The following is a 10700-nucleotide window of genomic DNA, read 5'->3' on the forward strand; positions in this document are numbered from 1 at the left end:
TGCTCCTCCACAACTCATGCGCGGTGTGGGATTTTTCCCCCAAACATGCAAGTAGTAAAACTGCCTGCTGTCGTTTACCCCTGGCTTTGTTGAATTTGGTGGTGAAGGTGTTACGCTGACCGGATGAGGAGGCGGTAGAGGATGAGGAAGTGGAGTAGGAGGAGTTAGGAACAGGATGTAAACTGAAGCGCCCTGCAATCCTCGGTGGTGGAAGGAGATGCGCCAAACAAATTTAAAAGGTGGATCTCACACGTACCGATACAGACTATGCCGCAATTTAATTTTTTTACCCCAAAAGGGTGTAGATTGAATAGCGGAATAGAAAATATGATATAAAAAGGTGTATCTCAGATGTACAAACACAGACTATGCCGCAATTTAATTTTTTTTATCCCAAAAGGGTATATATTGAATAGAAATTTTTTTATAAAACGGTGTATCTCACACGTACAAACACAGACTAGGCCCCGATTACAATTTTTTGTACCCTAAAGGGAGGATGAGGAAGAGGAGTAGGAGGAGTTTGGAACAGGAGGCAAACTGAAGCGCCCTGCAATCCTCGGTGGTGGAAGATGCACCAAACAAATTTGAAAGGTGTATCTCACACGTACTGATACAGACTATGCCGCAATTTAATTTTTTTCACCCCAAAAGGGTGTATATTGAATAGCGGAATAGACATTTTTTTATAAAACGGTGTATCTCACACGTACAAACACAGACTAGGCCCCGATTACAATTTTTTGTACCCTAAAGGCAGGATGAGGATGAGGAAGAGGAGTAGGAGGAGTTTGGAACAGGAGGCAAACTGAAGCACCCTGCAATCCTCGGTGGTGGAAGATGCGCCCCAAAAATTTGGAAGGTGTATCTCACACGTACCGATACAGACTATGCCGCAATTAAATTTTTTTTACCCCAAAAGGGTGTATATTGAATAGCGGAATAGAAAATATGATATAAAAAGGTGTATCTCGCACGTACAAACCCAGACTATTCCCCGATTACAATTTTTTGTACCCTAAAGGCAGGATGAGATTTAGGAGGAGTTCGGAACAGGAGGCAAAGTGAAGCACCCTGCAATCCTCGGTGGTGGAAGATGCGCCCCAAAAATTTGGAAGGTGTATCTCACACGTACCGATACAGACTATGCCGCAATTTAAATTTTTTTTACCCCAAAAGGGTGTATATTGAATAGCGGAATAGAAATTTTTTTATAAAACGGTGTATCTCACACGTACAAACACAGACTAGGCCCCGATTACAATTTTTTGTACCCTAAAGGGAGGATGAGGATGAGGAAGAGGAGTAGGAGGAGTTTGGAACAGGAGGCAAACTGAAGCGCCCTGCAATCCTCGGTGGTGGAAGATGCACCAAACAAATTTGAAAGGTGTATCTCACACGTACTGATACAGACTATGCCGCAATTTAATTTTTTTCACCCCAAAAGGGTGTATATTGAATAGCGGAATAGAAAAAGTATATAAAAAGGTGTATCTCACACGTACCGATACAGACTATGCAGCAATTTAATTCTTTTTACCCCAAAAGGGTGTAGATTGAATAGCGGAATAGAAAATTTTTTATAAAACGGTGTATCTCACACATACAAACACAGACTAGGCCCCGATTACAATTTTTTGTACCCTAAAGGCAGGATGAGGAAGAGGAGTAGGAGGAGTTCGGAACAGGAGGCAAACTGAAGCACCCTGCAATCCTCGGCGGTGGAAGATGCGCCCTAAAAATTTGGAAGGTTTATCTCTCACGTACCGATACAGACTATGCCGCAATTTAATTTTTTTTACCCCAAAAGGGTGTAGATTGAATAGCGGAATAGAAAATATGATATAAAAAGGTGTATCTCACACGTACAAACCCAGACTAGGCCCTGATTACAATTTTTTGTACCCTAAAGGCAGGATGAGGAATAGGAGGAGTTCGGAACAGGAGGCAAAGTGAAGCACCCTGCAGTCCTCGGCGGTGGAAGATGCGCCCCAAAAATTTGGAAGATGTATCTCACACGTACCGATACAGACTATGCTGCAATTTAATTTATTTTACCCCAAAAGGGTGTAGATTGAATAGCGGAATAGAAAATATGATATAAGAATGTGTATCTCACACGTACAGACCCAGAAAAGGCCCCGATTACAATTTTTTGTACCCTAAAGGCAGGATGAGGAGTAGGAGGAGTAGGAGGAGTTTGGAACAGGAGGCAAACTGAAGCACCCTGCAATCCTCAGCGGTGGAAGATGCGCCCCAAAAATTTGAAAGATGTATCTCACACGTACCAATACAGACTATGCCGCAATTTAATTCTTTTTAACCCAAAGGGTGTAGATTAAATAGCGGAATAGAAAATATGATATAAAAAGGTGTATCTCACACGTACAAACCCAGACTAGGCCTCGATTACAATTTTTTGTACCCTAAAGGCAGGATGAGGAAGAGGAGTAGGAGGAGTTCGGAACAGGAGGCAAACTGAAGCACCCTGCAATCCTCAGCGGTGGAAGATGCGCCCCAAAAATTGGAAAGGTGTATCTCACACGTACCAATACAGACTATGCCGCAATTTAATTCTTTTTAACCCAAAGGGTGTAGATTAAATAGCGGAATAGAAAATATGATATAAAAAGGTGTATCTCACACGTACAAACCCAGACTAGGCCTCAATTACAATTTTTTGTACCCTAAAGGCAGGATGAGGAAGAGGAGTAGGAGGAGTTCGGAACAGGAGGCAAACTGAAGCACCCTGCAATCCTCGGCGGTGGAAGATGCGCCCTAAAAATTTGGAAGGTGTATCTCTCACGTACCGATACAGACTATGCCGCAATTTAATTTTTTTTACCCCAAAAGGGTGTAGATTGAATAGCGGAATAGAAAATATGATATAAAAAGGTGTATCTCACACGTACAAACCCAGACTAGGCCCTGATTACAATTTTTTGTACCCTAAAGGCAGGATGAGGAGTAGGAGGAGTTCGGAACAGGAGGCAAAGTGAAGCACCCTGCAATCCTCGGCGGTGGAAGATGCGCCCCAAAAATTTGGAAGATATATCTCACACGTACCGATACAGACTATGCCGCAATTTAATTTATTTTACCCCAAAAGGGTGTAGATTGAATAGCGGAATAGAAAATATGATATAAAAAGGTGTATCTCACACGTACAGAACCAGACTAGGCCCCGATTACAATTTTTTGTACCCTAAAGGCAGGATGAGGAGTAGGAGGAGTTCGGAACAGGAGGCAAACTGAAGCACCCTGCAATCCTCGGTGGTGGAAGATGCGCCCCAAAAATTTGAAAGGTGTATCTCACACGTACCGATACAGACTATGCCGCAATTTTATTTTTTTAACCCAAAAGGGTGTAGATTGAATAGCGGAATAGAAAAAAGTATATAAAATTGGTGATTTTTCAATAGCACATGTGAACACAGCAGTGTCTTATGTTTTATGTCACGGTCAGCAGCAGGCTATGAAGGGAAAAAAAAAAATTCCCCTTTAAATTTGTAATTTTTAAATAGCAGATTAGTACAGACTATGCCACAATTAAATTTTTTTAACCCAAAAGGGTATATATTGAATAGTGGAATAGAAAAAAGTATATAAAATTGAAAATCACTCAATAGCACATGTGAACACAGCAGTGTCTTATGTTTTATGTCACGGTCAGCTCAGCAGCAGGCTATGAAGGGAAAAAAAAAAAAATTCCCCTTTAACTTTGTAATTTTTAAATAGCAGATTAGAACAGCAATCTGTAGTAAAATATAGCTGAACGCTGCACACAACAGACTGATAAAAATATATTTTTTTCTCCCTCCTCCTCCTCAGTGGGCTCAAGTGAGGGCAAAAAGATCGTTCACTGCACCACCCCCCACACAGCAAAATCAATGTAGATCGCTAACGGACGATTGTTCTGTCCCTGCCTAATCTCTCCAGCCTGTACCTAAAATGTTCAAATATCTTTCCCTGCCTACACTCTGACCTGTCCCTGCATTCTTTTCGGACACAATTTTTCACTGTCTGTCCCTAATCAGCAGCAGCCAGCACGTATGATGTGTGCTCTCTCCCTACACTACAGCAGAATGACGCACCGCGCTGTGTCTCTCGAACTTATAAAGACATGGGTCACATGCTTCAGATGGCCAATCACAGCTACTAATACTTTTGTAGGCATGGCTGGGATGGCTTAAGGCACACCAGTTAAACGCTTGTTGATTGGCTGTTGAAAGCCCGCCACTAAAAGTGCGCCATTACATACAAAACAGGAAATAAAATTACCGAACACGGATTTTAAACCCGAACATACAGTAAAGTTTTCGGGTCCGTGTCCGGGTAGCAAAAATCCAAGTATCCGGTACGGACCCGAATAATACAGTCCGTGTTCGCTCAACACTAGTCAAGACCATCTCCAGCTCGCTTGTCTACCATTCAGGCTTTCAACATGACCCTGTGTGTTTTTAGGATCTTATTGGTTGTATAGTTTTTTTTTTTGTTTTTTTTTTTTCAAAAAGTTTTTATTGTCATTTCAAAAAGCATAACAGTACAAGCAGTTCAATAGAGTAAACATCATGCTTTTACAGTGATGAAAGCATAAACGGTATTGAAGTAATTAGTAGGAAACAAATATATTTAGTGAGATAATACATGTGAATTCCAAATAATAATGTTTTACAGAATGCTTAGTTTGACGACGGTGGCCACCCCCAGCAGACACCCCCGTTGGGAACAAACTATGCCTTGGGCCGGGGGGGCACCACAGACTCTTGCTCTGTGAAATCAGGTTTCACTATTATCAGAAATACAAGTATAAAAACGATAAATAGAACATTGTTTAGGTGAAACAGAAATGAATTCCTAATTGCACGTTTGTGATCAATTGTTAAGTTGGTGGTGGCCTATAGGGATGATCAAACGGTTTGGGACGACCATCGGTTCGACCCGAACATTGGGTGTTCGAAATTCGGCCGAATTCCAAACTTTTTGCGGTAAAAGTTCGGAATTCGGGTCACCCGAACCACCAAAATGCAATGGGACAGGAAGTGGGCTTTTAAAGCCCGTGATTGGCCCAGAAACGTCAGTAAAAACCAATGAGGGGGCAGGAGTCTGCTAGGAATGTGATTGGAGTGACTATGGGGACCAGAGGCTAATCAGGAGTGAATACGCCCCCATTAAATAACATAGCCCGCCTAACCTCTAGCATTGTAATACAGAGGCTTTGGAAGAGACTGGAAGCATTTGTGTTTCTCCTGCTGTATTAAACAACGTTTGCTGCATAGCCGATTGCTTGTAAAGCTCCATATCAGCAGAAGAGCAGTCAACTTACAGAAAGATTGTCAGTGTAGTTAGAAATACAGCAATTGTGCTGTTTGAGTTAGAAAAAAAAAAAAATTAAAGGGACAGTATCAGTTAGAAATTATCTTCTGCTGTATGGAGCTGTTCTTTTAGTGTGAGGAAAGAGATATGCAGTGTAGTTAGGGTACTATATACCACTATAGTTAGATTCAATATTCTAGTTTTTGTAGGGATAGTTTTAAGTGTCAGGGTTCCGTCTAGTGAGCACATTGCACAGCTGATATATCTACAGCAGGTATACGTGCTTGCTAGTCAGCTATTGTGCAAAATACATTTCAGCGATACACACATCTGCTTTATTTAGCGACAACTTTGGGTCGCATAGCAGTGTGCGTCTTGCAGGTGATTTTTACATCGCACAGTTGATAAAGCCTCAGTGACAAGTTAACGCCTGTTCGTGTTGTAAGCGTTAAGTCCACTGCAAAAGGCTTTGCTACTCTGCGTCACACACATCTGCTTTATTTAGCAACAACTTTGGGTCGCATAGCAGTGTGCGTCTTGCAGGTGATTTTCACATCGCACCGTTGATAAAGCCTCAGTGACAAGTTAACGCCTGTTCTTGTTATAAGCGTTAAGTCCTCTGCAAAAGGCTTTGCTACTCTGCGTCACACACATCTGCTTTATTTAGCGACAACTTTGTTTCGCATGGCAGTGTGCGTCTTGCAGGTGATTTTCACATCGCACAGTTGATAAAGCCTCAGTGACAACTATGTCAGGTAGACCAAGGAAAGGCAAACGTGGCCCTGCTGCGGAAAGGGGCACAGCTTCTAGGGTGTCTAGAGGCAAGGGTGGACGTGGTGGTCAGTCCTCAGCCAGGCCACCATTGCGATTGTTCTCCCGCAGTGGCCAAGCTATACGTCCACAGTAAGTACAGGAGGTGGTGGACTATATTACCAAACCCTCATCATCGTCATCATCATCAGCAACTACAGTGACCCAGGCAGAGAAAAGTGGTCAGTCTTCTACAGTTGGCAGAGCAAATAAAGATGAGTCCATGTCCACCTCAAGTCCTCCCTTAGACCCAACTTCAGACATGGCAGAGGAGTCAGCTGAGCTGTTTGACCACAGTGTCGGCCATCTACTCCTGCCTGATGCTCAATCCTTTATGGAGTCTGATGTTGGGTCTGAGGTTGAGGAGGAGGCAGAGCAAGCAAGAGGGGAGAGCAGACGGCTCCCTCCATCTAAGGCCGCACCTGTTGTCTCCCGGCCACTATACAAACCTCTTCTTGCTTGGCCTTTTTTGAGACATCTCATGCAGATCGAACAGTTGCGATCTGCAAGATTTGTCTTAAGGGAATAAAATGTGGCAAAAAGGTCAACCACCTGGGTACAAGCTGCCTAAACAGGCATTTGACAACCCACCACTTGGCCCGTTGGCAGGAGCATTTGAAGAACCCGCAAAAGGGCCAAAGATCGGTCAGTCAGCCTCCTAGTCCTCCTCGCGCTCCTCCTCGTGCTCCACCTGCACACTAGTCTGTCCCTGCTATAGTCACTCGTCACCTGTTGGCAGCCTCCACTGACAGGGATGATATAGCACGCAGTGTCGCATCTACCTCCAGCACACCACCAGCTGTAACATCTAGATGGCAAATTTCGATTCCACACATGCTGGAACGAAAAAAAAAGTATACTTCCCGCCACCCACATGCCCAGCGTCTAAACAATAGTTTGGCAAAACTACTGGCTCTGCAACTCTTACCATTTAACCTGGTAGAGTCTGCTCCCTTCCTCAACTTTGCAAAATGTGCAGTTCCACAGTGGCAGTGCCAAGTCGGCATTACTTTGCCCGTAAGGCCCTGCCATCCCTATACCAACATGTGGAAGGCAATGTAGTGTCATCCCTGGCCAAGTCAGTCAGCCGTAAGATACACCTGACGGCTGATACTTGGTCAAGCAAACATGGGCAGGGGACGGTACATTTCTGTCACTGCTCATTGGGTGACACTGCTTGCCAGCGAAAGGGATTGTGGCCAGGGCTCGGTGCTGCAGCCAGTATTGCCCCCACATCTGCAAACAGCTGGTGGTGTCGCTGATCCGGGTAGATCGATCGCTTCTACCACCTCCTGCTCCTCATCCTCATCCTCCTCCATGCCCTCCTCTGCAGAATGGTCCTTTCAATACGATGAGGTACCACGGAAGCGTTCAAAGGGCTATTCTATGTCTCAGACCAAAAGGTGTCACGCAGTGCTGCAGCTTGTGTGTCTAGGGGACAGGCAGCACACTGCCCCTGAGATTCTTGGGGCTCTGCAGGCACAGGCCCAGAGGTGGTTGACACCACGCCAGCTGCAGCCAGGAATGGTGGTTTCCGATAATGGGTCAAACCTCCTGGCCGCCCTTCGGCAGGGAATGCAGGATGTGCTAAGGATGGCAAGAAGGGTGTGCAGTCACTTCAGAAGTCGTACAGTGCCACTGCAAGTTTGGCCGAAGTGCAGCGCGAGTTTCACCTGCCGGTACGCCGCCTCGTCTGTTACATGCCCACCTGCTGGAACTCTACCTTGGCTATTGCCTTCATGACCAGCACTTTCATAGGGTTATGGTGTCAAGGCATCGTCGGCACCACCAAAGGCCCAATTTTTAAGCATCGTTTACTTCTATTTAAAGTCAAGAGACAACAGTATTCATCCAAAACATCTCTAATCTTGTTCTCTGTGCACTACATTGTGGCCCCTAACCCTCAATGTATCCATGCATACCTGTATATGTCTGTTTCTTGTGAGAATTCAAGTTAAAGTGTACCAAACACCATTTTACATGAAATAAAGTGCATCTACATACATTTTTTGACTTCTTGAAAACATTTGGTAATAATAGCCCCATTGTGAAAATACACCCGTTAATTATATCCACATTTAAAGAGACAGCACCTTTTTCCAAAAAAAAACCTCTAATCTTGTTCCCAGTGCACTGCATTATGTCCCCATCATACACATTGGCTGTGCAGTTGATTAGGAGCAAAAGAAAGGCGCGGTTAAGCAAAAAAGTCATTTTTGAAGGTTTGGCATGCTATAATTCTGGTTCTGGACCTGCTACAGAGCTGAGACTTCACAGGTACACTTTTTAGACCCCCCAGACACGAAATCCAAAGAAATCTCATTTTTTTTTTTCAATAATTGGCTCTCTATCAAAAATGACAATTTTTAATAACTTTTTTTTGCCTGATTCATAGTCCCTTGGGCGTGACCCAGAACCCTAGGCACTTTTTAGGGGCATTTATTAGGTTTTAGGGCTTCAAAATGGTGTTTTTTGATTCCCAAAGTTCGCGTTCCCTTGATTTCAATGGGGTCCGGGAATCCGAACCGAACGTTCGGGAAATTCAGGAACTTTTCAAAAGTTCGATCATCCCTAGTGGCCTACTGATTTAGGGCTTTGTGGTGTAAGTTAAAAATAACGATAATAGAGTTAGTGACCCTAAGGAGACCAGTAATTGGAGGGGGAAGGGCAAGGGTGCAGAAAGGTGGTGGGGGGGGGAGAGAAACGAGAAAAAGTCCTCTCCTCCTTTGAGCGTCCGGTTATGAGCTGCGTTTGTAGTTGAATGTATTCTTCTGTGGTAATGAAGTGATGCCAGAAAGCCCATGTTTTGATGTATTTTTGTGGGGTGTCTTTGGATTGGTGAATGAGTTCCTCCATTTCTGCAGTTTTCTTGACTCGGAGGAACCATTCTTTCATAGACAGGGGTCGGGGGATCTCCAGTGACATGGTATGCATTGTTTCACCTCGTTTATCATGTGCATGGCTAAGGATTTTAAATACAGTTTTCTAGAGGTATTGGAGTGGTGTAGGAGTAGTTGTGCGGGGGTGAATTCCAGAGAAATCTTCCTGACTTGTTGCGTGATGCGATGAATATTCTACCAGAAGGGTTGAATCCTCGGACAGGACCACCATATGTGTACAAGTGACCCGTCAGTGTCATCACATCTCTAACACTTCGTGGAGGAGTTAGGAAAGATCTTGTGGAGTCTTTCCGGGGTTAAGTACCATCTTGAGGTTATTTTGTAGCTATTCTCCTATGTAGATACATTCTGGAATCCTTTGTGGGCGTTTATGTATATGTTCGCCCAGTCGTCTTCAGATAAATGTAAATTTAGGTCTCTTTCCCAGTTTAGTTGTGTGGTTCTGAAGGCGGATGGGGTGTTTGGGAACAGCAGAGTATATGTTGATGATATTAGGTGTCTCTGGGGTTCAGTTTGGGAACACATTTTTTCAAGTGCAGTGGGTTTCCGTGTCAGGAGGGACGTTTGTTTTGGGGAATTTAGAAAGTGTCTAAGTTGGAGGTAGGTCCAAAGGGATAGGGGCTGTTTGTCTGTGTCTTGTTGAAGGTTCGATAAAGATTTTAATTTCCGATCTTAGGTCTACCGCAATTTCCTTATGGCTGATACGTAGACATCCCCTGTGGCCCACGTGTATGGAATTGCTCACCGGAATTTGTGTGTCTTGTTTTGTTTTGTTTCTGATGATGAAGGAGACATATCCTCCTGGAACTTTGTTCTGGAATTATGATGCTTAGAGTATTAGATTATTTCTACTGCACTGTATTTTCATGGATGACATATTGTAGTGATGTCGTGCACTCAGCGACGGTTCCTCGGCCGCCGCATTTGTTCTGCCCATGCCTCTCTAAGTAAGGTATTATCGAACAATGGAGAACTCATCGTCTGTTCCCTTTTTTATGTTTGGTTTTGTTATGTATTGTATGTGAAAAAAGTTTTTGTGTGTTTTTTTTTTCTCAATAAAAATTATCTGATTTAAAAAAAAAAAAAGATTTTAATTTCGCATTCCAGAAGAAGTAGTCTGCTCTGATGTTCAATTGCTGGGGGAAGTGGGATAAAAGGATTTAGCCAAACCGGGGGGAAAATTTGGATTATGGCTAACCGGCATTAGGGGTCCTGGGTTTGAGGATACCTTATGAGTTTGGCATGTGGTGTCAAAAACACGCCTTTGGGATATGGGTTCTGTCTAACCAGGGTAGGGCATGTAGGGGTATATGTGTAAAGCTCCCTTCCAAGTGTGTCCACTCTTTGATCTGTGAGTGGATGTTCCAATCTATTATTCTAGTCAGGTGACAGACTTGATAGTATTTTTGGATGTCTGGTAGGCCTATTCCGCCTTGATTTTTGGGAAGTGTCAGTTTGTTGAAAGATATTCTTGGTTTCGATTTTCCCCATATAAAGTTTGAGCATGTTCATTTACAGTATATATAAAATAAGTCACGCTAAATGATCAAGAACAATAAAGTCCCAAATTGTGAACGTGAATATGTTGAAAAATGATGGTGTAAATCTCGATCAGCACACAAGCAATCCAGAGTCTCTTAGGTAATATGCTTACCAGACAAGCAATTAAAAATT

Source organism: Pelophylax lessonae (genome assembly GCF_965119305.1).
Source record: "Pelophylax lessonae genome assembly, chromosome: 6".
NCBI classification, from domain to species: Eukaryota; Metazoa; Chordata; class Amphibia; order Anura; family Ranidae; genus Pelophylax; species Pelophylax lessonae.